Source organism: Marmota marmota, unplaced genomic scaffold (genome assembly GCF_001458135.2).
Source record: "Marmota marmota marmota unplaced genomic scaffold, marMar, whole genome shotgun sequence".
Taxonomy (NCBI): Eukaryota; Metazoa; Chordata; class Mammalia; order Rodentia; family Sciuridae; genus Marmota; species Marmota marmota.
In genome coordinates this window covers 23,245,061-23,270,426 of record NW_026000242.1, presented here as the reverse complement: position 1 = coordinate 23,270,426, position 25,366 = coordinate 23,245,061, and the positions used below count along the sequence as shown (strand labels likewise).

The 25,366-nt window shown below is 31.6% G+C and overlaps 1 protein-coding gene across 1 annotated transcript in view; it reads left to right on the top strand.

Moving 5' to 3' along the window:
- Positions 1-25,366, top strand: part of Cntn5 (contactin 5) — a 1,225,793-nt gene that overhangs the window by 43,854 nt on the left and 1,156,573 nt on the right. The window lies entirely within an intron of this gene.

The window sequence follows — 25,366 nt, the reverse complement described above, 5'->3', positions numbered from 1 at the left end:
GGTGCTAACTCCAAGATCTATCTCCTGTCACTGAGTATTCTACTTTACTGAATGATGAATCTTCTCATCATCCTTCCCTTTTTGCTCAGGTCTCTCCTTCCTTTCTTCAAGGAGTTCTGCATGTAAGAGAGTTTTGGTTTACTTTATCAGTTTCTTTTTAAAAATATCTTTTTAAATTGGTTCAGGAATGTTTTCTTAAAAATAACCTTACATGTTTAATTTTCAGTATTAAAACTGCAAGCAATCCAGAAAAATAAGGAGACTAGATAGAAGAAAAACAGGCCAATTTCTACCTTCAGATAAAAATCACTTCCAGAATTCAGCAAGTTACTTCCAGGAATTCCCATATGTATGATGATAAAAACAAAAAATAGAGTGATGAACCATGGGATAGGCAAATATACTTTTCCAATAAGTGAAGTCTTTATATGTATGCTTCTAATTAAGTTAAAACAAATATTATATTTTTGTTCTCACTTGTAAACCATTTCGGGATGGCCCTTTTTAAAGCCAAAGTACACTTTAGATATGTTGATCTAAGTATAACAGTGCTTACAAAATAATAATACTTTTGTCAGGCCCAACTTAGTGAATGTTGTTCAGATATTATGTGTATTTCTCTGTCAAATATCCTTGTTAGTCAGCTTACAGCGTGTCAAAAAGGAGTTGCTTAGATGACCAGAGCAAATAAGTAAAAACTAAGAAATACTAATATTGCTGCTATGAATCTAATTCTAAAACTAGAATGGTCACACAAATCATCTAGAGATCTTTTTAAAATGCCAATCTTGATTCAATAAGTTTGGATATGTCTCGACATTTTGCAGGATTACAGATATTGATGTTGCTTAGTTCACACTTATAAAAGCCAGGATACAGTAGGCAATGTATCATGCATGATGCTAGGCTAATCTCTCATGACCCTATCAATGCATCACTAAAACTATAATTATTGCATTTGCAAATGTGGAAACTGAGGCTCAAAGGGCATATGATGTACACCGAAGATCACTTTACTAGTTGGCTACAAATACATTTTTGAATTTAAACTTGGCTCCAAAAAGATGTGATTTTTTTCCTCATAAGATTGTGCTAATGCTTCATAATTAGAATTCAATAATTAGGATTAAAATCTATAAAAATTTAAAATTATGCACAAACTGAAAATGTCACAAGAAACTATAAACTAAGACAAAGGTTTACATAAAAGAAAAAAATAACAAAAGATAAATAGTAAAAACAAATCAATGGAATTTTGCACATGATATATGTATCATGGAAGATTTTAAAGGAGGTTTTTAAAAACTTGTGAATATTTCAGTAAAAACCAACAAAATACCAACTGTTACTTATAAAGTGTAATAGTATTAAAAATATGGTAACATGTAATTTCATATTACTATGATACACTTTATGCTACCTTTATGATTTTTATCAACTTGCTCATTCTCAGCTCCTTGACAGGGTGCTTACCTAATGTGTGCATGGCCCTGGGATCAATCCTCAGGCATATGCCTCAAAGCACGGCTATTATATTAGGATATGAACCAGAGATCAGGTTGCTTCTGTGGACTAAAACAATGGGGCAGTGTAAAGCATAAATCACATTAAAAGCACAACAAAGGTTGGTTCCACAGTCTTGCTATTGTGAATTGTGCTGCTATGAACATTGATGTAGCAGTGTCCCTGCATGCTCTTTTTAGGTCTTTAGGGAATAGACCGAGAAGGGGAATAGCTGGGTCAAATGGTGGCTCCATTCCCAGCTTTCCAAGAAATCTCCATACTGCTTTCCAAATTGACTGCACCAATTTGCAATCCCACCAGCAATGTACAAGTGTACCCTTTTCCCCACATCCTCGCCAGCACTTGTTGTTGTTTGACTTCATAATGGCTGCCAATCTAACTGGAGTGAGATGGTATCTTAGGGTGGTTTTGATTNATGTGGCATTTATACACAATGGAGTATTACTCTGCATTAAAAAATGACACAATCATAGAATTTACAGGGAAATGGATGGCATTAGAGCAGATTATGCTAAGTGAAGCTAGCCAATCCCTAAAAAACAAATGCCAAATGTCTTCTTTGATATAAGGAGAGTAACTAAGAACAGAGTAGGGTCGAAGAGCATGAGAAGAAGATTAACATTAAACAAGGATGAGAGGTGGGAAGGAAAGGGAGAGAGAAGGGAAATTGCATGGAAATGGAAGGAGACCCTCAGAGTTATACAAAAGTACATACAAGAGGAAGTGAGGGGAAAGGGAAAAATAATACAAGGGGGACAAATGAATGTCAGTAGAGGGGGCGGAGAGAGAAGAGGGGAGGGGAGGGGGGATAGTAGAGGATAGGAGAGGCAGCAGAACACAACAGACACTAGTATGGCAATATGTAAATCAATGGATGTGTAACTGATGTGATTCTGCAATCTGTATATGGGGTAAAAATGGGAGCTCATAACCCACTTGAATCAAAGTGTGAAATATGATATATCAAGAACTATGTAATATTTTGAACAGCCAACAATAAAAAAAAAATTGCATTATTACCCAGAAGTAAAGAAATAGTGCTAATCTTTGTCACAATTAACAAATATTTACTAAAAAAAAATAAATAAAAGCACAACAAAGAAATTATAATTATTTTTGTTATGTATACATTTAAAAATAAAAGAACAAGGGCTGGGGATGTGGCTCAAGCGGTAGCACGCTCGCCTGGCATGCGTGCGGCCCGGGTTTGATCCTTAGCACCACATACAAACAAAGATGTTGTGTCCACCGAAAACTAAAAAATAAATATTAAAATTCTCTCTCTCTCTCTCTCTCTCTCTCTTTAAAAAAAATAAAATATAAATAAAAGAACAAGACATTTTCTACATACATTCAGGAAAGACACTTATGTGTAGAACTGAAAGACATTTAGAATCAACTATGGATTCTGAACTTTTGTAAATTGTTAATTGTTTTTAACAACATCTCTAGCAATGCTTCAATAAACTGCAAAGATTTGTTTTAAAGTTTTCTAATAAATTATTGAAAATCACATTTTGTTTCTACTCTCAAAATAATGACAAACTTATTTTAAATTAGCATATGAAATGTTCATATGTTCGTATATAATTATAGTTTATATACTTCTCTGATGTATAGGCCTATAAACCACTATTTTTAATATAAATAAGTAGAGAATTTTAAAAGTATATATACAAATACTAAGATGAAAAATTGTCTCAAAATATATATTAAAAACTGATTAAAATACAAATGTGCAAATGCTACTTCTTTTATTTTGTATCTGTTTTAAGTAAAAATAGATTTATTTGTAGTTGGTCATAATCTGAACTTGGAAATAAATGCTGATAAAAACACACCAAAAGAAATATAAGATTGGAAGCAACATTTCAATCTGAGGCTAGCTCTAAGCTATAAAATATAAAAGAAAAATTGCAATAATATCCTGTGTTCCATTACCAAAGGAATTTTCTTGTTTTATATTTACTATAAATATTATTTATTTTACAACTTTATTATGTTCTTTCCATTTAATGTATACTGACAACTATTAAGGGAATTGTCATAAAATACCATATGTTCCGAAAATAAAACTCTGGTTTAGAAATGAAAGTACATTATGGTAGTATTGTTATGTTATTATTTTCTCATCAAACTAAGAGTGATGCTGCATGCCTGAAGTATTTGCTCTTAAAAGGCTCCTATATCTTCCTGAAAAAAGTGAAATATATATAATCATAAGAAAAACTTAATTTTAACAAAATATTCACTGTTACTTCTTTTTTGGGAGGGAGAGGAGTACTAGGGATTGAACTCAGGGGCACTCAACCACTGAGCCACATCCCTAGCCCTATTTTGTTTTTTATTAGAAATAGGGTCTCACTGAGTTGCTTAGCACTTTGCTAAATTGCCGAGGCTGGTTTTGAGCTCATGATGCCCCTGCTTCTGCCTCCTGAGCTGCCATGATTACAGGCTCATGCCACCACACCAGGCTTCACTGTTACTTCTGATGTGTAATAGTATTAAAGTTAAATGTATCATTTCATGTAATATTACTATAATACACTTGATGCCACATTCATGATTTGATCAGCTTATTTATTCCAAATAAGAAGTACTTTATTTTACAATTTTCCTTTTGGTAGAAAAAGTACTTACTAACGTTTCCTAAATATATAGATATAAACTAAAAACAGACACACACACACACACACACACACACACACACTTTGCTGGAGAATACTAAATGTGATGATAATTGCAATACAAAAATTTCGAATAATGATTTCACTTATCTAAATTTTCAGATACTTAACATCACAGATAATAATATTGATGTTTTAAAAAATAGATTAAATGTTACCTCAATAATTTTCACCATGTAGATATATTCATAAATATGAAAAAAATGAAATTCTTAATCTATGGTTGTGTGATATATGATTTTTAAAAGGATCTTCTGATATTTCCATGAAAGATGCATGATTTAATTTTCTCTAGAATTTCTGATTTTCTTTGGCTGAGCTTCCTTGTATGAAGTTTTTCAGAGGGTATACGGGTAACTAAAGGATGGAGGAGTTTGATGGAAAGACATCTGGGAAAATAGTTCTATATATTCCACTGAATGTTGTAGCCCATTGTACATCCCTTTTTTTTTAAATTGTCTAAAATCTTTCCCTATTTCCAAATGATCGTTTCCTCTTTTTCTGCTTCTAACTGAACCAGTCATAGATTTGTTACACATTACCAATTAAAAGTGAGTAGCAATATTCTTGTAGCCCCTTGTGCAATTTGGTATCCAGGAGACAGGATAAGCTGGCTATCTTACTACATTTCATGAAACTAAGTTGTGCTATTGAGTTTATGTTGTCTTCTGTGGGATATCCAAGCCTCAATTTCAGCTATTCCTACAAAGCATTTGGGATAAGTTGCTACTTTAACACTGTTATAGAATAGAGGGTTTAACAAATGATCAAAATTTAACATAAAAGTTATGTGATACATTGTTCCAGGGACGAAAATTATATATTTCAATGTTACTGGCATTTATGTAATAGTGAAGGTGATGGAGACATATTTTAATGTCTGTCTCTCTCTCTCTCTCTCTCTCTCTCTCTCTCTCTCTGTTTGCTTTGTTTTTGCTAAGTACATTTGATAGCATTATTGCAGACAAATGATTACATATGGTGATAGTTTCCACATATTCAACACAATTTCATGGGTTCTGGATGCAATTTGTATATTATTTGTTTCAGTGGTATTTAACAATACACATTTAAAATGTCTCTGAGATTTCTTTTGGAAGTGGAATTTTGAATGACTACATTCTTATCTATAATTTTGATGCTGCATAATCACAATAGAACTGTAGAATGAAAAGATCAGCAGGATTATCTACAAGGTTTTGTGTTCTATTCATAAAACATAAATGGAAAGCGTGTGTTTTCTTCCTGCCTTTGCTAATATTAGTGTGAAGATCCAATTCAATTATAAATTTACAGTGATTTCAAAATATTCATTACTTTCAAAAATGATTACCTACACATTAAAATAGGCACTAACAAACAGCATTCAGGATATCTTGCTACTTTTTTCTTACTTTTTCACACTTAGCATACTTAGTGACTACTTACATTCACATAGGTTTTTTGCTCTTGAGAGGGAAAGGAAATTGTAGAAAAGTAACTGTACTTGAGAAATTAAATTCCATTTTCTACTGAGTGTACTCCTTTAAGAAAGAAATGTTGAAGAGGTTTTCTTTTTAATTGTTGATTTACAATAATCTGTAAATAAATTTACACAGAGAGACTCCATTCTTCCATTCTTTTGTTTGGGGAATCTGTATGATGTATTCAGATAAAGAAAAATAGAAAGTTAAGGATGCAAATATAAAAGATAATTCCTAAAGTTATTCTGACAACAAAATTTAAATAAAAAATAAAGAGGAAATACTGTAGTAACACTACAAAATTGCTTTTCCAAGTCTATATAGATAAACAACACATAAAATCCATAAAAACATGGAGTGCCCACAATATAAACTGCAGTCTATGATTGTATAGTTCAGTAAAAAATACTGACTATCCCAAGAACTAATGTGCACTTTCAGAAAAGTTCAAGTGAATCTATGGGGCCAAAAATGCAGAACAGTTTAAATCAGTATGACCTTGCAAATTCTAGACTGTGCACGAAATGCTAAGTGACCTCACAATTTAATTAAAAAATAAACACAAAATGCAGACATTTTATGGACTATGCATTGCCTATATTTTCAGCTTAATTTATGAGCTATTTCCTCCTTGCAGCCTTTTCTTGAGCCATGACATATTAACTTTTTGTCCTTGGAGGTATTATACTGTTGCACACTTCTTTGCCTGTGAACATCCTATCCTTTAGGATTGTAAAGCCCTTAATTATCCTTGTCAACCTAGTGAACTCCAACTCATCCTTTAAGCCATGGCTCAACTTCTGATTACAGATAGACCCGATTGTTGTGTTTTTTCTCTCACCACTACCTCTCATACACACTTTCATTTCAGCCTTTGCAGAAATAAAGATATTGCCTTTATTTATATTTGTTTTTTTTTTTCTGCTAGCCTTGAACTATTTGTGGACAGAAACAAAGTACTATTACACTTTATATTCCACATATGTAGTCCTGGATCTGAGACATCATAGATGCTCAACAAGTGAAAGAGAATAATGAAATTCTTTTTTAAAAAAAAAAAGACATTAAACTAGGCACAGTGGCACATGCCTATAAATTCCAGTTACTTGGGAGGCTGAGACAAGAAGTATGTAAGTACTAGGCCAGACTGGACAACTAATGAGACCCCATCTCAAAAATAAAGAATAAAAAGTTTTCTGATCTAATTCCTAGACCAGATGGGAGGTTTTTTTCATCATGTGAGATCTTCTTCAATTTCTTTCTTCGATATTCTATAATTTTCATTGTAGAGGTCTTTCACCTCCTCAGTTACATTTATTCTGTTTTCAGACTAGGTTAAATGAAATAGTTTTTCTGATTTCATCCTTTTTACATTCATTATTGGAGAGTAATGAAGCTATTGAGCTTTCTGTGTTGATCTTGTATCCTGCTTCAAATTTGTTTATCAGTTCTAGAACTCTTCTCATGAAGATTTTTGGGGCTTATACATATATAACTGTGTCATTAGCAGAGATAAATTCACTTCTTTTGTTATTTGTATACCTTTAATTTCCTTTTCTTGCCTGAATGATCCAGGTAGAGTTCCATGAACTATATTGAAGAGAATTGGTGAGAGATGGAATCCTTTTCTTGTTCCTTATTTTGGAGGAAATGTTTTTAGTATTTCTCCATTCAGTATGATTTTGGCCTTGTGTTTATCATATATAGGACTTTATAATATTGAGGTAATTTCCTTTTATCCATAATTTCTTCAAAGTTTTTAAAATGAATGAATTCTAGATTTGTCAAAGGCTTTTTCTGCATCTATTGAGATTATCACATGACTTTAACTCTCTCTATGTGGTATAGTACATGTATTGATTAGCATATGCAAAACCAAACTTGTATTCCTGAGATGAAACCAACTTGATTATGGTGTACAAAATTCTTAATGTGTTTTTGAATCAGATTACTAAAACAGTGTAAATGGTGAAAGAAAACATAGAATCAACACTCCAACATATCAGCATGGGCACTAACTTCATTAATAAGACTTCTAAAGTTCAATAAATAAAACCAATAATTAATAAATAGAATTGCTTCAAATTTTAAAAATTCTGCATAACAAAGGAAAATGGTAAGAACATGAAGAGAAAGCCTACTAAATGGGAGGAAATCTTTTCCAGCTATTCTTGAGAGAATGGATTAATATCCAGAATATATGGAAAACTCAGAAAACTCAACACTGAAAACAAAAACAAAATAACCCACTCGATAAATGAAGAAATGAACCAAAGAGAGATTTTTCAGAAAAAATAAAAATAGTGAACAAATATATAAAATATATTTCACATCCTTATCAATCAGGGAAATGCAAACAAAAACTACACAGAGAGTTCATCCCACTCCAGGTAGAATGGCAATTATAATGAATACAAATAAATACTGGCAAGAATGTACGGGAAAAAGTTCACTCATACATTGTTCATAGGACTGCAAATTATTTCATCCACAGTATAGAGAATGCAGTATGGAGATTCTCAAGAGGAAAAAAAAACCCAAACATACTAGGAATGGATTACCGTATAACCTAGATTGCCCATTCCTTGGTATTTATCTAAAAGAACTAATATCAGCATACTATAGTGATACTTGCATATCAATGAATATATCAGCACATTTCACAACAGCCAAATTATTGGATTAGTTCAGGTGTCATCAACAGACAAATGGATAAATACAATGTGGAATATATACATAATGGAGTTTTACTTGGCCATAAAGAAAATGAAATTACAATATTTTCTGGTAAATGGAACTGGAGAACATCATTCAAATTGAAATAAGACACACTGAAAGTCACATGTCAAATATTTTCTCCCATATGAGGAAGAAAAAGAGAGAGAGAGATTTTTAAAAAAGGAAGACGGCAGAAAAATAGAACAAAGAGAACTAGAATAAAGGAAGGGCATTGGTGGGAGAGGGAGAAGGGATGGGAAAGGAGAAAAACTACATAAAGAAATTGACTAAATTATGTCATGTGCATGGATGAATATATCAAAATAAATTTCTCTTTAATGTTTATCTATAATGCATCAATTTAAAAACAATAAATAAATAAAAGAAAGACCAATAGAGTAGATGAGGGGGATCTGATCATGGAAATATGGGAGACAAAGGGAAATACTAAGGATTGAAATCGAGAAAATTATATGCATATATAAAATTATATGCATGTCAAAGTGAACTCTACTAATATGTATATCTATAATGCAAAACCTTTATGATAGAAAGATGGACAGATAGGCAGGCTAAGGATCTAACTGAAAGGTGGAACACCCCTGGGTTCAATCCTCAGTACAACACACACACACAAATCTGAACAATAAAATATTATTTTGTATTAAATTATGTATTAGTGACCACAAGTACTGTGAAAATTCACATAAAGAAGAGGAAATTGAAAGCAATTTCATTCATTAAGCTTTTTGAGAAGGCACTCTTCCAGTTATTTCTTTTAAGTAGGTTAAAAGGAAACAGCATATTCAAAGTAACAAAGTGATTGATAATGGCAAGAATGTGAATACACTATTACATATTTCATCTGTTATGATGTTCCTGGCAGCAAATAATCACAATGTGCCATCGAGAGAGGGTTTGAAAGCAGTAGTTTGGCTAGAGCACGGAGTTCTAAGGGATTTTACATCTTCTACACTTAATACATGGTCCTAGTCCCCCTATTAACTCTTCAGGATGGCAAGACTTCCATCATGGTTCAGTACATCAGATCTTATCAGCAGAAGCAAAAGGGAAGATTCCCTCATTCACATTTTTTTTTTCCTAGCATAAGGAATATTTTGCAGATTTTCCTAAGGGGAATCTCCTTAATTAACCAGAGCTAAGTCAGAACTTAGGGATTTCCTTATTCTTAGGAATACCACAAACATAACTGACTAATGTTCGTTATTTTTCCTTGTGCCATAAGGAAAGGCAGTCATCATTCACTCTATTTCCCTTATCTTGAATATTCTATGTTTTTCTTTTAAACTGACAGAAATCTGTTAGGGGAAAAAAATAAGAGAGTGGCTATTGAATAGACAACAAGTAGTTTCTGATGCATTCTTGTAAAATAGAAGATGTCTTTTTGTAAATATGGTGATAAAACAATTTAGGAAGGAATATAGACCTGATGCAATAGGAAATAAAAAGGCATTGAACTTTCTAGATAATGTGCATAATTTCTAACAAGGTACGTTTTCTTTGGAGACACCTCTTAAGAATTTGCTACATGGGGGCTGGGGATATAGCTCAGTTGGTAGAGTGCTTGCCTCATATGCACAAGGCCCCACAATCCTCAGCATCACAAAAAAATAAAATAAAATAAAAATAAAGATTTTGCTACAAAACTTTCTCACCTATTGGAAAATCAGTTTTCTCTTTCACAGGAGAACATATATTTGTGTCATAAAGATATAAAGTATATGGTGAAATGAAAAGTTTTCTTTTCCAAATTCATATGCAGTCCCCTGAAATGTAAACATAAATTTATGTAATAGTTTTTAAATATTTGAAAACAAAACATTCCATTGCGTTTGGCTTTTTCAATTACTCTAACTTGTTCTTCTTCATTTCTCAATAAAGTATAAAGGCTAATTTTTCAAAGAAATAAATCCCCTTCTTGCAGTGTCTTCAATATGTTTAGTACTTTTCATTGAGTAGGACTCTTTAGAATTAACTGTGAAGCTGCAACCTCATTAATTTAACAAAGAAATATTACTTCAATAAACATAAAACTCCAGCAGATCTGTAGAAAATATTTCTCAATTTCATTCACACACATACACAAACTTTAATGATGCTTTCTGTATTTTCCAAGAAAACAGTCTAGTTTTTTTACTTTGTTAAATTAATCTGTAAGTAAGGAGTGTTTTCTCTGTAATCTCTGCAATCACTGATGCATTTCTCAGAAGTTTCAATCATTGTATCTTAATGATGATCTAAGGATGATGACATCATATTTTCTTATTGATACTTTTAATGTCAACAAATTGAAATAAACCACTATAGTCACTACATGCTGTTCTCAGTCTATTGCCCTTGCTTTCAAATTATCAGATTTTAATAATTCAGTTTTCCTTAAATATTATTAATTTGCCTCAAGAACAAAGTCAATTAACATAATTTTTTTTAATACTAGTCAACTAAACCCAAGGCCATGCTCATGCTAGGAATGTGCTGTACAACTGAGCTAATGCCCCATCCCACAAAACTGTTTAAATGTATGGGACTTAATGTGAAAATTAGCACACTGAGGTTTTCACTGACAATTATTAAGTTGAATAAAGTTTTTCAACTTAACAGCCTGAAATGAATATTTGTCACGCATCAGAGCCAAAGGTCCCTTTTATAACCAACATTTGTAGTAACTATTTTCTTACACTAAAATGAAAGTCATAGATAGTATAATATTTATCCACACAATTTAAAAATAACAATATAATGAACTAACTGTAACATAAAGAGAAATAAATTTAGTGCAATTCCAAATATTAATTTGATTATTTAAATATTCAACAAATCTCTAGGTTACATTGTAATGGGGAATTCAGATGTTCACTTCTACATTCTAAATCACCTCAAGGAGTACATAGCCAATGCCAATGGTGTCTGATATTTGTTAATTCCAGTATCCTCCAAGACACAGTATTTAAAATGTATCTCCAGAGACAACCATTAAACAATATTGAGACTATTGTTTTAAATGCAAGAGATGATGGAATATGGAAACAAATAAATAGCAAAGGAAGAAAATCGTTCATGCATATTTTCTAATTATTTGGCATGTGGATTTAGGATTTAAATCCAGCTATAATCTCATTCTCAAGTTCATGACTTCTCTTAGCAACTTGGTAGATACTATCCTCTAGTATCAGACACATTAGACCTAATATTAAGCTTATTTTGTGTAGTAACAAAATAACATACCCATATCATCAGTCCAACATCAGGTTTGAAATATTAATGATCTTTGGAAATTATTCTAGTAGTGAATAAGTTTGAATAAGTAATAAATAAGTTTGATTCTTGTTTCACAACAAATTTCTCTCCAATTGTGAGACAAGTCTTGCTGAAGTCCTTCCCTTTCCTGTTCCACTTTCAATTTGTATATACATTTGCTACACCTGAGCCTTCATAAAATTGCAGTTCCCCATATATACATGTATCAGTTTCTATTAAGCAATATTCTACTTTCCTGTTCTATCTGTAGAGCAGTTTCTCCAACTCAAGAACAGCCTTCCATGCATGTGCTGTCATCTTTGACCCTTCAAACAGCACTGTGTGTCTTTGTGACTCTTCTTTCTCTCTGCTCTGCACTATGGTTATTTATGCCTGTGTATTAGAAATTCTAGTTGGCTCTCAGCAATTTAAGGGAATGTCTCTGGATGATTATTTTTAATGTTTCCCAGAGCATAGATCATTGCCTTGAACATGGCAGGGACTCTGAAAATTCACTGATTGAATGCACAAATATAGAAGATAATATTTATGTTTTCCAGTGAACTTTTAAAAAATGACTTTACCTTTACATAATATTATGTTTTCCACATGGTTGAGTGTTTCCTATTAAATTTACCCCTATGTTTTAGCATATTTTATAAAAACATTATGGCCTTCTACATCTAAATTTCCCTTTCTCTCCTAAATGAATTTACCTTTCTTCTTCAAGTCTCCCAATTATGATTTTCTATTGAATAACTAATGTTTTGTCAAAGTCTCACTTTAGTTTAATATAAAAGGAAAAACTGCTGTAAATTTTTAGGAAGCACTTTATTAAACAGCTTTAAAACTTCCCAAGCTCTTCCCTTTTATGTTTTATTTTCCACTACTTGACAACATTTCTTAATTGTCTCTCAAATAGTATTCAAATTCTTCTTCTTATAATAGATCTCAATGCTTTCTTTCTGAGATATTGTTTATCTGGTTAATATATAATATTTCAGTAATAAATCAAATAGGATTATAATTATGGAAAAGTTTAATCTTCATTTTTACATATGTCTGGTGGGAAGATTAGTTGCTAAGAAAGATTTATAATCAGGGTTAAGCAAAAAATATACATATATATTTTGTACATCACTATTATTAAATCAAAGATTCTGACTCAAAATTACATTGCAGTTCAAGTTCCTGAGTTTCATTTGTAATTGTCTGGAATCCATCACATTAAACTAAATTGATTCATATTCTTATTCTAGTGCATTGCAAGTATCTATGTGAGAATCATCAGGAGAACACTAGCTTCTTTAACGAGGCAGAATATTTTATGGACACTGATGTAAAATCTAGGCATAGGGTCTGTAAATGCATATGGCCTGTTAACAAAGTGTTCCTTTTGCATTGTCATCAAGATTGTGATCTTTAAAGAAAGTGGAAGTCTGAGACTTTGTTTACCTGTAAGGTGTCTGAAAGAATATGTAGATCTTGAGAGGAAATGCAGATTTTGTTGGAAGAATGCAACTCATAATGAATGTCCAGCAATGGTTGAAAACACACAGAAAGTGGGAGAAAAGAATAGCAGCAGCAGGAGAAGAGAACAGCTGTCTGTGCAAGGGTGGCAAAAGCATATCTTATATAATAACTGCACATCAGAGCCACCTGGAAGAAGGTAGACCCCTGGAAGCCACATACTGAGGCTTATCTGGAAAATGAGACAGCACCATGGGTTAGAACAAAAAAGGGTGAAGAGGCAACCAGAGCAAAGCCTAAATTGATCCCCACATTACCCCGTGAGATGTTAATTGTAATTTTTTTTAATTGTTCACTTAAATAAGAAAAGCAATGGTTAACAATTTTCTAATTGATTTCAGTTTTAGAGATTAGTGTTCATAGTTAAATGAAATACATTATGCAGTTATTAGTTTCTTGGATAGGCATCAGAGAAAATAAGTCAACACAAAAACAAAAAAATTGTCAAGTTTTCAGGGAAGGAATAATTATTAGTAATTATCTGATTTTGAAAATTAAATATAACATGTAAACCTTAAATGTGATATAGTATCTGTTTATAAATACCATGTTAAACCATTGAAGTTTTTTTAACATCACATATAATATTAGTAATTTCATGAGAGAAAACCGAAGCTATATTTAACATAGAGGGCTTTGGTTTTAAATGTATAGTTTCAATGTAGCAACATAAAATTAATTGTAACTTCTATGTACCTTAGAAGATAACCTATGAACTTTTATTAAACACTGCAAAAAACATATTGATATCTGTTATATAGAATTTACTATGATGTAGCAAACACTTTATAGGTCATCATAAAGTGTAAAAACTTTACATTAATTGACACATTTATCCTCATTTAACCCTTTAATATGAGATGATATTATCCTTATTTAGATGCATAAATAGGGGCACAGAATATTTGCATGACTTGCCTAGGATTTCATAGCTAATAAATGACAAAGTCAAGATTCAGTCTCAGACAGCAAGAATGTACATTCTGGGATTTTAGTTCTGTTAAACATTGTGTCTAAAGAAAAACCATTTAGCATTAATGAGGTGAAGTGAACTATCAATTAGCAATTTTTGTTACCATATTATCATTAGCAATAAATCGGCAATATTAGAGTAAATCATCAAGTGTATTTTTCATTACAATTCTGATGAAGGGTAAAATTTTGAACAAGTGCAAATATGCATACTGTGAATATTTGGCATATAGCTTTACTTTTTGTATTAAATCAGTATTTAAAGTTTCAGTATGAGTTTTTGCATTTGAGCAGAAACCAACCAGAAAAGTCATGAAGGGATCTGGCCAGTGTTGGCATTTGGTACAGTATGCGTGGCTTACATATCAAACTTCCTATATGCTTGATGATGATGCTAATTAAATGCCAATTTTTCAATGAAGTATTCCTATTTTTTCTATTCACTGACATTTACATGGGTGAATTTGTTACATATTTCAGGTAATACACTACTTTTTTTGAGAAATCCTATATATCTCATCCGCATCTAATGTCTTAAAACACAATAGATACTTGATAAATATTTAAAAATGATATTATTTTTATTAGATAAATTTAAAAGGTTAGGAAAATTACTGTCTTAAATATTTGTCTCATTCACACAATTCTAATTTTGAGTAATATGTAAAAAGAGACAACTTGGATGTTTGTTTACATCAAGAATCACTTCTTAAAATACAAATGCAGGTTTCTGTTTATAGGGAACAACTTATTATGCAAGTAAAGCTAGACCAGTAGGCCCAGTGAGTGAACCTGTGCCCATTATGGTTCATAAGACAGAAAGGTGGGAAGAGACATAGAAGGATAAAGAGAGAATGCAAATTATTTATTAAATTTCACAGTTTTTTTAGGACTAAACCTGCTCAGAGGTGCAAATGACATGCATAATATATTAATTATTAATCAATGTCAGCAGTGAAGTTCCAAAATTATTTCCACATCAGAATTTTTTGCAGAGAGATAAAGTGAAGAAGATAGCCAAATAACAACAAAACAAAACAAAACAAAAATCTCACCAATGCCTTACCCTTATGTATCCATGTTGAGAAAGATATATTAAAGTATCTTAATTATACAGAACAGAAAAACACCACATCTTGAAAAAGGCACAAGAAGATAAACCCCTAGCTGCTATCAGGAACGCGTTTTTTCATATATTCTGTGACCTATGTTCCTAAAAGATTCTAGCTTTACAGGAAATGAAATTGAGAAACCCCAGAACAAAAGAAATGATAAGGATGTGACTTTTGTGTACTCTGCATGTATCTGCCTTCTTGCACTTAGGATTTATAGACTTAACAAATGTTTCCTTCCATCCATGGTCCTGTGGCTACTAGTCACAAAATCCCATTGCTCCAGGATTACCACTACATAGAAATGTCTACAAAAGGAAATGGAAAAAAAAAAAAAAAAACTGTACATCTTGGGTTCAGATCAACCTGCATTTGATTACTGACTCCACTATTGGATCTAGTCAGGAAGAAGAACTGATGTCTAACAGTTCTGTGGTATCAGTTTTGTCCTTGGATAAAGGAAACAATTGTTAGAAGACTCAAAGATAGAAGGGACCAAGACAAATCCAGAAGTTCATAAACTTTGAAGTTTTGACCATTCCAACACTAGAGGATAAATAGGATGAAGGATGTCACAAAGTTAAAAAAATAAGGTGGGGGGCTGCCTATTGGCAGATGAAAACCATGGAGTTTCCAGCTGGGGAGTGGTGGCTGCTGTTCAAGGGAGATGGTTGAGTGAGAGCAGAAATAATGGAAGAGGCACATTGTCTGCAACAGACCCTGCTCAAAGTAAATTCAACCTTTTGTTGTGTGGAAATATCCTTCTAGGCATCCCACTGGCTAAAAAATCTATTTGGCAATAGAACCTAGCAAGGCAGTTTTCAGGAATCAATCCTATGTGATAGTAACAAGCAGGGAATTGACAGAGAAGAGATATAAGGAGAAAGCAAATGATGGACACCTAGTGTGATGATCTGCTTCAAACAGTTTATACACCTAAAGATTTTTTTTTTCTTAGATTGAGGTAATGCACCAAAATATAATTATTTTATTAAGATTGAATAACACAACACTTATAAGTTGGAATACAATAAATAATGTGTTATGATAATTTCTCTTCCCTACTTTCATTAACACAAACTGGAGGAGATACATAAAAAGGTAAATGATGTTTTTTTTTAAGAATTACTTATTGACAAGACGTATATACTGCATGATATCTTTAACATTTCATGTGCATTGTCTAAAAGCAATACCAAGCTAGGAGTGGTGGTGCATTCCTTTGATCCCAGCAGCTGGGAGGCTGAGGCAGAAGGATTATAAATTTGAGGTCAGCCTCAGCAACTTAGCAAGGCACTAAAGGCACTAATAATCTTAGCAAGACCCTGTCTCAAAAAAAAAAAAAAAAAAAAAAAAAAAAAAAGGTCTGGGGATGTGGTTCAATGATTAATTACCCCTGGGTTCAATCCCTATTATCAAATAAATAAGTAAATAAAGTAATGTCAATATGAATAATTTTAGAATTAATCTTAGAAATGTTAGTAGATTGTCCACCTCAGTTTGGAATCAATTATAATTTACTAAGTAGTTTGAAAATATAATGGAACTTGATATAATGGGAAAATATAGCATGCAGAACATAATGTCTCAAATTTCTGACTTTAAATATGACAACTGCAATTAATGCAACTGTTTTAAAGGAACAAAAACTTACTTAGTTTTTCATATTTATGAATAGTTATCAAAATATTTTTACATTACAAATTAATGTTTCAAACTTACATTGATCAATATGTCTTAAAGGAAATTATAAGTAATGGTCAATTTGAAAAAATATATATGTAAGTAAATTCATTGAATCAAAGTTTACAACATTTAAAAAATTGAAATAAGTTAATATAAATCAGTTAAAATGTATTCAATAGGACATGATTCATTTTAAATGTGAACTTCTATAAAGTCATTAAATTGTGATATTTATAAATTTAAATATTCAAAATTATGTATATTATTGAATAGTATGAGCATTTTATAAAGAAGCAAGGTGGTATATTTGTTATGAATATAAACCCATATTTTGGACAGAAATATATTTGAAATTTAATAATGGTAATTTTCTCTGGGTGAGATTATCATGGTTTGCCTTTATTATATCCTTTATATATTTCAGTACTTTCCAGTATTAAACAATGTTTTTACAATTACCTTTAAAACCAGTGAATGGCAATTTCTACATTGAAAAATTAGTCTTACAAATTTTATTTTTTATACTTTATTATTTATTGAATTTTTAGGCAAATGATTAATATAGAATTTCTGTTCTAAATCACAGAGTAAGTATCAGTTAGTTGAATGAGGGCATAAATATGGAGGAAGTCTGGAAATTTTATCCATTAATTCCTGTTTGTAGATGAATACAAACAACTTTCCTCACATTTAAACTGTTAAAGTTAGATATATGTATGAATCAAAGTCAGATTGAATTGTCCTAAGGCATAGATAGTTTTGAACTTAGTTTTAACAGACCATAGTAAATAAAGAATTGAGTTTTGAACTTAGAAAGGACATTCCCCTGTAATTCCTCTTGCAAGACTTTAACTGGAAGACTGGAGGGTAGAAAGAAAAAGCCCTTTCAAGTGAGGTAGTTGCAGAGGTGTGTTGGAAAGAGGAAATAGTGAACATATGTTGCCACTGCTGCTTTTTATTTGTTTTCCTTTTGTATTTATTTTTGATTGTTAATATGTGGGAAATTAGTTAATAAATAACCAAGTGTTGTTTTCTTTTAACATTAAGAGTGACTTGTGTTGGGAAGGCTAAATACCACCTAAATTCACAGTACAAGATATCAGAAAAATAAACCAGTGAGTTCAGGAAGTTGACAAATACAAAAATTGAAAGACAATGTTAAATGAGAGCCATGATGAAATTGACAATGAAAGAATTAGGGACAGTGGGTAATAATAATCCTGATTATATACAACCTTACATTTTGTCCAGCATAATACAGCATTCTTTTTCATTTGATAGAACCAAGTGAAGCTAGTTACAGCAATGCAGGTCAGGGCAAGTACGATTATCTTTATGAGACACTGGAGGCTGAGGAAATTTAATAACTTGTCTAAATCTCTGACTTTCAAATCATTGCCCTGTCTACTGTACTTCATGATTTTCATGCTAGAGGGCCATGCTCCATCACTTCATATAAGAGCTTAATACATAGTAAGTCATTTAGAAATAACATATAGATATATAAAATGTGATATAATTAATAAAATGTAATGGACACATTTCTGATATTAATGGTTTGTGCCCAATTAGACAATGTTAATGCCCCTATTTATCTTTTAAAATTAAAGCTTCAAGTAATCTACCACCAACGCCATTAAGATTGTACACGTTTTCTCACTAACTCTTGAATATCCTACAGGAGTAATTTTTGTGCAGTAACATCTCTGGTCATTATAAGAGTACAAGAATAATCAAAACATTATGTCAATAAAATGCATTATTGATTAATCTCATTAATATGTCATTATTATTAGTAGTACCCATGTATAATTTAAATTAATGTGTATCTCAAACATTGATCCAGTCTGAGGGATTTGGGAATCTAATTATAAGCAATTTTGAAATCTTGTCAACCAAAGCCTAGAGTTTTGAAAGACACCTAGAAATAGGGAAAATAAATAAACAAATACTTGTATGTATGTATGTGTGTGCCTGTGTGTGTGTGTGTAAATAAATAAATAAATGTAACAACACTTGCTATAAGAGAAGCAGTTTCTGCCCAAAGCAATGGCTGACCAATTTTTAGTGGACATTCTTATGTGGAAATAAGACCTTTATGATAAAAGCACTGCTCTGTTGAAAAGAATACTAATGTTTTGTACTAATCCTTAAAAGATAAGACAGCTTAAGCATGAGGCAAACAGGACAGAAGATAGCTGTGACAAGAAAAAAGAAAAATTTGCACAAGAATAGAGACAGTATTGTTAACAGTAACAGGAGTAGCCGCATGTGTCCAGATAGCAAAGAAGAATGCCAAAGCAGGTGAAAAATGACAAGATTTACCGAATGCTCTCTCATAAATACCAGAACTTCCCACTATTACTATTTTAAGGTTTTGTGCAATTAGGCAATATAGCAACTTTAGTGTGGGAAAGGTGATTCATGATAAGTGAAAGCATATTGTTTAAGAGCCAAGCATAGTGGTGCATGCCTATAATTTCAATGGCTCCTAATTCCAGTGACTTGGGAGACTGAAGCAAGAGGATCACAAGTTCAAAACTAGCCTCAGCAGCCAACCAAGACCCTAAGCAACTTACCAAGACCCTGTCTCAAAATAACAAAAATAAAATAAAATAAAAAGAGCTGGAAATGTGTTCAGTGGTTAAGGGATCTTGGGTTCAATCCTCCACACCCAAAGTGTATTGCTTAAATACATTTTCTGTCTTCTGTCCTAGGTAGTCTGTACTGTCATGCATGTTATTAACATAAGTGTACACTATACTACTTTAAGAAGTTGTTCTTAAAAATTATTGAATTGTTATGTAGAGCAAACCAAAGCCTCACTTTTGTAAAACACATATGATCTATAATTTTTTAACCTAATGCATAGTTGTTATTAGGGTCCCCTGCTGCCCAAATGATATACTTCAATCTTTTGTTCTTGACTATATAGAGAAGAGATTAGGTGCTATACCTTTAAGAATGCAAATTGGTCAGACAGACAATGCATCCAACTGGTTTTAATCTAATCAAAGTACAGATCATTATAATTACATTTTCATATGGAAGTTTTTAATCTCAGGCATGTATGTAAAACTACAATTTGTTGCAGACCTTGAGTAAAAAGTAAAATATCAATCAAGAAAGTAAGATCAGAAAATTTCTATGAGGATATATGTGGGATATGAGACATAAAATTACCTTAGCATCAAACAAGTTAAGTTGGGTGCAGAAAACTAAGAGATGCACGTGTCTATTGGAAGTGGTAGAAGCTGAGATGCATAATGTTTTGAGTTGTTTAAGAGTGAAAAGGAGGTGGATAAACAAATGAAATTGGAACTGTAGATTCTAGAAAGATTTGATCAGCAGGCCTTATATATTGGACTTTTACTTTATAAGCAGGTAGGTGTTATGAAATTTATCTTCAGGGATACAACAGGAGTAAAATAATTTTCATTAAGGACATGGTATGACTTTTAAAAATATTAAGTATTCTTAGTCCTTTAAATATACAAATGAATCTAAATTTTTAATCTATTCTATTTAAGAACCTTGGTTTTAAATATGATATAATGATATGCATTCAGTTTTATTCTAATAGCATCAATATTTAAGTTGTCTTTAATTTACATGAATGATTAAACAAGATGCTTTAGTTGAATTAACATCTTGCAATAACTTCAATGGAAATGCTTTTGTTCCTTTGAAAAATATCTACTTTTTAAATAAATGTATCCAACTGTGAAAATAATGTGATAAAAATATCTTCATATATATTAAAGTTCATTGGTTTTGAAAATAATTGGTTGAGATAAAAAGCTATTAGAATTAGTAAAAATGCCTAATTTAGAAAAAATTTGTTCATTTCCATGCAATTACTTTTGGTTATGATAGAATGTGTTGGAGAAGAAAATAATAATATGACTGGTGACAATAAGTAGGCTTCTGTTTCAGGAAAAATGAAATGCATGAGATTCATGAATTTAATGGATTGGTAATTTAAAATAAGCATCTGAGATGGAAAATGTTTCCTTTTAAAAAGAAACATGCAGAATGTAATGATACCACTAATTGTGTATTATTGCATAGACTTCAAGTAATTTCACAGGTTTTAGTTTACTTGATCCCTGGCATACTTCCTCAGGACAGGAAGAACAATTGGTGAAATATATTAATATTTTAATGTCTTGCTAACGTTTGGGTCTAGAATTAAGACTGAATTATGCTTTCATATTTTCTTTACTGGGATATGGCCATATTAAATTTCTTTCTTTCACACAGAAATATTTTAATTTTTTAAGCATTTTATTCAAAAACTCAGTCTAGTGAGCAATTATAAATTGTCTGTTCACACTGTTAAAATCTTAAATGGGGATGGGTTTTGACTTAAATTTTTTGTATGGTAGACTTTAACTTTTTTGATTAAGATCCACCTTGCTTTGCATATAACGATTTCTACACTATTTCAAAATCATTGCAGTTCTCAGTTTAGAACATTAAATAGGAAGACAGTCTTATGTATATTGTAGGAATGGAAAAGCCATAATTATTTTTGTTGTGTATGCATATGCTTTATTTCATTAGAATCACCATATACTTTATAAGTACAATATATATGCTAAAATTTGTGAATGTATATATTCTTCAAACAATCTATATTGAATTAAGTTTTCTGATGCTCCAAAGAATTTATTCAGTGGAAAGGAAACCACTGATTCTTTTATCCAAATTTCATTGTTGGTATTTTAATCCAGTACCCTTTGCACATATGCTTCAACAATTTTTCAGTCTTAAACATCAGTCTATGGAGTAATAAAACATGTAAAAGTTATTAATCATAATATAATATGGAGAAAAAGTGAGATGGAGTTGGAAATAATGTATGTACAACTAGAGAAAGGAAAAAAAAAAGAAAAAAACCTGATAGCACATTATCACTAACTGATTTAATACATAACAGTTATTCTAGTTTATAGTTATCCTAGAATGTGTTTTATTTACCTATACATTATTATAGTGATTTAATTGTGATCAAGGTCATAGAGACATGTTTTAGGATATTTTCATAGTTTTGAAATTAAATTCATAAGAGCATATCACAGATAACAGTTTTGTAATGTTGAGTAGCTATATAAAGAAAATAAGTTTCTTTCATATTGAATTGCTAAAATATTTTTATATTTATATTATTATATGATGAGTGAATTAATATTCAAATTTCTAACCAAAATTTATTTGTATCTATTTCTGAAGACTTAAGACATTATTGATACAAATAATATGAGAAATAATGTTTGAAAGAAGAAAATTATTTTGTTTGGTTAATTTTACAAACTAGAATTACCTATAAGCATAAATACCTTTTATTTTTACTAAGAAAAACAATTTATTATTTCATTTGGGTGCTCTATATCTCTTAGGTTGAAACCTGTATGAGCTAAATCTATAAGATCAGTTTGCATATTCAGAAGAACAGTCAGCAGAAGAAGGAAAACATATTTTAAAAACCAGAATTTCAAGCCAAAGGCCAAGAGGCAACAATTTCTAGGGATTTATTTTTATTTTTTTTAACTCTTTTTTTTTTTCTTACAGTGCTAGTAATTGAACCCAGGGCCTCTGACATGCTAGGCAAGCATTCCATCATTGAACTACATCCCTTCACATCCCCAGGGCTATTCATTAGTATGTTATACTAATGTAAAACATACTAGTATTTTTATTCAAAATATTTTAAATGTATGAAATATAATAATTTCTCTTCATATACTTTCTAAGTAAGAACCATCTCACTTTTAAGATTCAATAATCTTGAAGTATGTGGATTCTTGTTAAATAAGGAATTCTATACATCTCACTCTGTATGGATTAGTTTGAGAAAGAAACAAAGATTTCCTTCTTCAAGTGAATAATTAATCAGCATCTACCAGTCCTAATTTAGGAAATTTATCTTTCATGGCTTCAATAATATCAAGAAAAATATCTTTTCATCATAAAAATATATATATTTGACTTGTTTATTAATGAATATTTGAGCCCATAAAGTAGATGGGAATGCATGAATTTCCATCATGTATGTGGTATTTCTCCTGAAGAAGCAGGTATTAACTTTGTAAAGTGTCATATTTGACAAAACAAATACCTGGGTACTAATTGATATGTATGGCAGTAGAATAGAGTAGTACAGTTTGGAAGTCTAATTCCTTGATGTAACCAGGAGTAATTTTCTGCTTGGACCACAACACTAGAGGCTGAAACAGCTGAAGGCTTTGTGAGGGGGTCACCAGCACCACAGGAGACTATAGATGAAGAGAAAATGTCAGCAATTTGCTGTGAGGTTTTCATAGCCATTGTTGTGAATGTATACACTAGTAAGTGCTGTTTTATCTCTGAGGGAAGAAAGCTATAGGCCTGAATAGTTTAATGTAAAATATTAATAGTTTAAGCCATGAATTGTTTAGATATAAAAATGGGTCACTTTTCTTTAATCCTTTATACATATTTTTGCTTTCAAATGCTTTAGTGCATACCTCATATTGATAGCATGCTTAAGTTTCCCATAAGTCTTTAATAGAAAGTGTTTTTCAGGGACTAAAAGGTTTCCACAAGAGATTCTAATGGTTTCACACTAGTCACCAACTTGATTTTTTCTGCTTCTCAGCTGTCTTTAGTTTCACAGTCCAGAGACCATCTGTCTAGACAGGTGTTATCTCACTGGTATCTAAAAGTAGAAACTGAACATCATTATTTTTGAAATCTATTTAGAAATTGCAACTGTAGTGATAAAGCAGTACTGGTCTGAGCTGTGCACTGTTACAAATCTCTTCCTTAGAACAGATGGACTACAAAATGGCTTATTTTACATGGACCAGCTGTGAACTTAAGAAGTGAATAGGAACTGTGGGTGTCCATTACAGTGCACAGAAAAGTCAAGAAATTTAACGGATATGTCAAAAGGAGTTTGTAGTGGGTAACACATATTTCTAGTGGATTTAAAAAACAACAACAATGTTTACTGTCTCCAATAGAGGGGAAAACAAAAATAGGAATCACTCTAAAGTACATCATACTAAAAGCAAATTCTGCTAAGATGTATTTGAAGTCCTAAATATTTAGGGATCATGACTATATTCTATAATGTTATTTGCAAGTCACAATTCTCTTCATTCCAGTTTCAAAATACTTGGATAACTAATTGACATGTACATATTTTCTATAATATTGCATAAAAGAACTGACAGTTATAAATGTAGATTAAAATGTCATTGTAAAAGTATCTAGCTCTATCACAAAGTCAAACTTTCCCTTCTCATTAGGGCCTTTATAACACACCACACCACACACACACACACACACACACACACACACACACCATAAACAGTAAAAGGGTAAATGAATTAAATAAATACTTCTCAAAAGAAGAACAAATGGTCAACAATTATATGAAAAAAATGTTCAACATCTTTATCCACCAAGAAAATGAAAATCAAAATTTCCCCAAGATTTAATATCACCATAGTTAGAATGACAAACCTCAAGAATACAAATAACAGTAAATCCTGGCAAGGAAATTATGCACATTATTGATGGGAATGTAAAGCAGTATAGCCACTGTGTAAATCAGTATGGAGTTTCCTTACAAGAGTAGAGATGAAACCGGGAGTGGTAGTATATATTGAAATCCCAGCAATTCAGGAGGCTAAGGCAGGAGGATTACAAGTTCAAGAATAGCCTCAACAACTTAGTGAGAACCTGTCTAAAAACGAAAAAAAAAAAAAAAAAGGACTTGGGATGTAGATCAGTGATAAAGCAACCCTGGATTCATGTGATCCAGGTATACCAGTCTTTGGTATTTATCCAAAATTATTAAAGTCAGCAAGCTATAGAGATACAGGCATCCCCATTCTTACTGAATTAGAATTTACAAAAGCCAGATTTTGGAATTGGCCTAGATGTTTATCAACAAATGAATAAAGAAAATATGGAATATATACATAATGGAGTTTTACTCAACAATAGAAAAGATTAAAATTATGTCTTTTAAAAGAAAAGGTGATGATGGAACTGGAGAGCATTATGGTAAGCAAAATAAGGCAGACTCAAAGTCACGTATAGTATTGTTTCTTTCATGGAGGAAGCAAGAGAGTAAAAAGAAAAAAAAAGTGATTCGATAAAAGTAAAAGGTAGAGCCAGGTATGGTGTTGCACTTCTGTAATTCCCTAGGCTCTGGAGGCTGAGGCAGGAGGATCACTAGTTCAAAGCCAGCCTTAGCAATTAAGTGAGGCCTAGGAAACTCAGCTAGAGCCTGTCTCTGAGTGAAATAGAAAAATGGGCTGGGAAATGACTCAGTGGTTAAGTGCCCCTGGTATCAATCTGTTACCAAAAAATAAAGAAGAAGAAGAAGGAGGAGGAGGAGGACAAGGAGGAGGAGGAGGAG